The sequence below is a fragment of the Melopsittacus undulatus genome, chromosome 6 (genome assembly GCF_012275295.1).
Source record: "Melopsittacus undulatus isolate bMelUnd1 chromosome 6, bMelUnd1.mat.Z, whole genome shotgun sequence".
NCBI classification, from domain to species: Eukaryota; Metazoa; Chordata; class Aves; order Psittaciformes; family Psittaculidae; genus Melopsittacus; species Melopsittacus undulatus.
Window position 1 is genome coordinate 24557288 of NC_047532.1, and position 5813 is coordinate 24563100.

Sequence of the window (5813 nt, forward strand, 5' to 3'; positions counted from 1 at the left end):
CTGCGTGCCACCAGGGACTGGGTACTCCACAGAGAAATACACTTCGGGGCTCCTGCGTCTTACATCGCAGCAAAGCAAACTAAATTAATTTTATGCGTCAAAAATATGAAAGATGTGGAACACAAATCTTCGTATTACCGAATCGCATGGGACCACCTGAACCTCCTTCCCAGCTGGGGACGTTCCCCTGCAGCTAAGGGCGAGGAGACGCCGGGGGGGGGGGACGACGGAGGGCGCTGCCGCCTACAGCACCCATGGTGCTTCGCGCCCCACCCAGCCAGGCGGCAACGCGTCTCCGCGCACGGAATGCTGGGACGTGTAGTTTTGATCTGAGCAGACCTGTTCCTGCGAGGAACCCCCTATAGCCGCTTCCCTGGCGGGGGCGGGTTTGAAAGGCAGAGTGCTGATTGGCTGTTGTAAACGTCAATCCTGTTGCCCTGACAACGGTGCGGCGGCAGGGACGCTTTGGGGCCGCGGTGGCGGTGCCGCGCAGGTAGGAAACGGCCCCGAGGCGCTGGTGGGAGCGGGTGGGAAATGAGAGGTCTGAGGACACGGGCAGCAGCGGAGTGTCTGCTCCGTGCGATAGAGGCTGCCTCAGCCGCCCGCGTTCACCGCGCAACCGGCCAGCGAGCTCCGCTCCTTCCTCCGCCCCCGGGCTGCGGGAGGGGAAGGGCTCCCGGCAGGCCCTCGGGGTGGCTGTGTCACAGGCTGGAGGGTGCTGGTGAGGAGAGCCGGGCGGTTGCAAACACCCCCCGACCCCTGTGCTGCTGCACATGACCGTCAAATTCACACGCACCGGTCCAGTCCCCAGTACGTGCTTGTCCTCTAGCAACCTACTGCCTCACACCAGGGGTTCAGTCTGGGCCAGTAAGGGCCTGGGCAAGACCATTTTCACACCTTTTTTTTTTCCTTGTATTTACGGCTTTATTTCAATAGCCAGAGATATCATCATTGTTTTACCAGCTGTCAATTTACCCTGTTTGAAATCGTGTGCTTTTGGCTGCTATCCTGTCCACGGGCAGTATGCTCCTTAATTCAGCTATCTGTTGTGCAATGAAACACTTCTGTATGCCTTTTGTTTGTTTTCAGTCTGTCCCTTGGTAAGCTCATGTGATGCCAACTAGATCTTGTATTACGAAAGACGCTGAATAATCACCCCGCTCACTTTCTCCATGCCTCTCATGACTATTGACTTCTATCATAGCCTCTTTAGTCCAGGCTACAAAGAATCCTAGTTGTTTCCCAATATAAAACATAACTTCAATATTCCATGTTATACCTTTTCCAATTCTATTTCTCATTTCATGAGAGAAACATAACAAAGTATTATCCAATGTTTTAATGAACTTCTCAGTTTTGCTGTCTATGCCTTTCTTATTAATTCTTAACCTAAATTGACATGTGTTGTACTTATCATCCCAGAGCCTGTAACTACCTCTACTGGTTTCTATCAAATAACAAAATCTACACCTGGTTCAAGTAGGCCTAATTTTATAAGAAGTTGTACATGTGAAATCAGGTACATTCAAATAGAACCATTCACATGCTGAAATGATTTGGCAGTTGCCAAAACTTCAGCTTTACTCTCTAAATCTTACACAATGAAGTTGTGTCCAAATACGTACAAGCATTATTAATAACACAAACTTTAGGTATTTGTATTATTTGTTCTTTGTGTAGAGCAAAGTAGAATAAATGTAATTAAAGGGAACACTGTATATGAACTTCTGGAGAGACTACATCATTCTCAAGACAGTACTTTTAATAAGTTCCTGAATGTTTACAGACAGAAATGTGATTTTTAGCTTGACAGTGACACAACAATAAAAAGCAAGTAGCACGTGGTTTTGATAATTTCCATCTAGTGCTTTTATTAAATGGAAGGGCTTTCAGTTCTTCTGTCATTGCAAATTGTAGTAAATTGCAGTGCTAAATTTGTAATGGACATAGGCTTGACCTTCCACCATTCAATTAGGCAACTCATGAATCATTTTGTGTCCTCACTTCAGACAGCATCTTTTGTGGCACTGAGAACTAATTCACTCTCCCCTGGTGCAGTACCTAGCAACTTCACGCCTTTGGTTTATAACTATAAATGTTTCAGTACACTAAATGATTAGGAGAACATCCTGAGTTTATTTTTTCTCTTGAGACTAATGTTGAAAATATTACAGGCATCTATAAATAAACTAGGCTACAAAATGTCAAAGTTGTCAAATATTTACTTGGGCTTTAACAATTAAATAATGTAACACTGTGTTCCACTGAAAACTGACTGAAAAATTAGACTGAACATATTTAATGGAATTTTTATATTCACAGAATCAGAGAATGGTTTGGGTTGGAAGCCCAAACTTAAGCTCATTCAGTTCTAGCTCCCCTGCTATGGGCAGGAGCACCTTCCACTACACCAGGTGGCTTGAAGGCCTGTCCAGCCTGACCTTGACTTTTGAAACACAAAATTTATGGCAATCTCTATGACAACTGATTTTCAAGAGCTTGAGCTTTGGGGGAGTTTTGTTTTGTACTAATAAATTTTTCAAATTAAGTTAATTTAAATCTGATTCCCAACCTCTGCTCTCAATCATAGAATTCTGAATTTATGTAAGCATTGATGGAAAAGCACAACACAATTACACATTCTGGACAAATATGCATATTGGAGTCCTTTCTAAATAAGCAATAGAGAAATATCCCTAAGAAGATAGGAACTAACCACAGATTAAAGAAATGATCTTTTTGTCGTATCTGCAGACTGTCCTCTAATACAGACACCATTTTTTTCATGGTTTTCTTGATAGGATTTCGTACTTCATGTAAAAACTTAGTGAGTGAAAAATACCAAACCCCTGAAGCAAGAGGTAACTTCTGAAAATATCAGATTTTATTTTACACATTAAGAGCCATTAGGAGTTTCATTCCTTTATTTCTGTTTTGAAGAGGAGGGGTACAAAAGATTGCTCTTCAGTAGCTACTTAAAGCTGTCAGTGCATGCTGGTTTCCTGCAGTGAGCACCTGGTGGTTAGTAGGTTATTTAATCCTGTATAAAAAACCAGCTTTGCATACATACTTTGTGAACAGCTATGGACGTGGTAATGTTTCCAGAGAAGTCTTAGAGGTTCTGCCTTGGCTTTCACTGAAGGCCCTACAAGTTTCCTAACCACTGACAATCATATGCCCACAGAACGACAAATGGACAGAGGCGATACGATGTTAGGGGTATTGTAAAAGAAGATAATTACCTTGTACTTTTCTATCTGCTTTCCAGTTGGTGAGGTTCTGGGTATCACAGATGGAACCATGAGCAGCTCTACTGGTCGCTCTGTTCATTTGCAACTCTTAAACATCAATACTTTTTGTATTAACATATGCATAGAGTCACCAGTACTGCCCTTAGCTGCATAGTGCTGTGTGTGCCTCTACACCTGATTCTTTCAGTAAAGGAGGAGGAACTGCATTACTGGGAGATAATTTTCAAACATTTTAGCTGTTTTTATAGGTATAAGATACTTGAAGTCAGTTGAAGGAAAAGGGATGTTTTTACTTGCAAATTATTGTACTAAACATAGGCATGTGACTTATCTCAGGCCTTTGCATTTCCTCTATTCATGTGACTTATGGTTTAGGTTACTCAAAAGAAAAACTCAACATTTCCAAATTGGCTTTGTTTCAGTGTCTAATTAGGAAATGGTGAAATAAAATAATGTGACTGTAGCATATATGAGATGGTTCATATTGTTCTTCAACTGATTTGTACAACAGCTGACTACTCCTCCTATCCTGGAGGACTGTCTCTCTTACCCAGAGGTGTGAAGGTTGATTTCAAATTAGTCACAGAATCCATTTATAAAATGGGTCACAATATTTTTTACATAACATGTACAAGGAGATAGATAAGAAATAGCTTTGCACTTTTATTGTTAAATAAGGGAAAATTAGCCTCTTTTAACCATCTGAATTGACATGCACTCTAAGTTAGTAGCCCTAAGTGTTTCAGTACTATAAATTATGCATATTTTTCAGTGTAGAGGCTTCTTTGAAAGATTATAACTGTGAAAATATATTGAATATTAAGCATAAATAGATTGCCAATGTTTGTAGTGTTGTACATGACAAAAAGACTGAGAGAACGAGGGCAGAAAAAACTCCTAACTTTCTTCTTTACATTCACTATACATAACCTGTGAGGGCTTTTTAATCTTCTAAAATCATCATCCCTTACAAGGCAGGAGTTTCATAATTCTGAAACATTAATCTGTTTTGCATTGGTATTATCATTACCTTTTGGAAAAAGTGTAAGATTAAATTGTTAGTTTTTCAGATGGATTAATGAAGGGGCTGTATTTGCAATAATGACTGAACAGAGAAATGCAGTAACGTTCCATGGATGCAGCTTGTCACCTGTGGTCTGCATGATCCAGAAAGATAGAGAAAAGAGCCTGAGGCTTTATAAGTATATTTTTCTATTTTGATTGGAGTGAAAAAGAAAAATGCATTCCTGTAATAAGAGTGTCAGACTCTGCTCCCATTAAAGTTAACAGCAAAATTTACTTTGAATTCTTGGGAAGTTAACACAGATCCCAAAGTCAGGCTATAATCCATGACCTTTATCTGCCATCAATGGTCATCTCCAAACTACAATTCAGATTGGAAGCAAAAATTGTATTGATTGCCTCTGGAGTATTTGAGAACTGTTTACAAACCAGAAAATGCTGTTTCTCAGTCTGGGAATGACCATCGCAAAGCAAGCATGACCACTGAAATTGCAAATTCACAGGCCATGGCATGTTTGTTTTAATTCTTACACTGGTTTAGGCCTTTCATAATGAAGGTCTTAAGATAGAACACTTATTTTATAAACTCACCATTGCATCTTAAAGCATCTTGACAGTAAATTTGGTGTTCACATGTGCAGGCAGACAGGCCATAGCTCCTGTAAGAGTTCATCAGAAATAGTTATGAAGTGAGAAAGCTCTTGATGGTGCAGCCTTTTTCTGCCTTGTAAGTGCATCTGCTTTCCTCTTGTGTCAAAATTAGAATAGCATCCAAATACTGTAAGTGCTTTTTAGACATTTAAAAAATAGTTCCTCTCCCAATCCATTTACAATCTTGAAAAACTGTGGGAACATGGAAAACAGAGGATATAAACAAACTGAAAGTCCCATCGTCCTTGTCCCAGTTGAATTCCAGTCTCCAGCTCTTCAGTAACAACATCAAACCGTTCTTAATACTTCTAACAGAATCTGGACTACCTCGATTTAGTTGTTCTATTGGCTGCTACAGGTGTACCTTCCACATGATGGTGCTGGCAGTGTATTTTGTGGTGGTGTGCTGTCCTGTCTGTACTGTGGGCAGCCTTTATTGAGTTTCCTCTTTTGCACTGGGTGTGAGCCTTTTTACATTGCTGTTCTCATCCTTATTCTAGGGGAAGAAGAAGAGTAAATGAAACAAGAGTACAGAGCATCATTTCCAGCTGTGTGGTTGCTACATGCTATAATAATGCATACAACTTCTTTCCAAGTTTGACCTCCACAGAGCCACACTGAAAAATTAACTTGGAATAGAAAAGTTTTGGATAATCAGTGTCCACCTTAATCACCCTGGAAAGGAGCAGTATTTCCATCTATTACATATATCAAAGTACAGTTTATGGTTTACAGTTATGGAACATACCTTTGGCTGTGTATGAACTTATTACTATAATGATAAACTACATAAAAGCATGGGCAAAATTCTCACTCATGCATGGTGCATTCCATTGTCTATTTACAGTTTGTTGATGATGTGTATCTTTCTCTAGATAAATCTGAAAG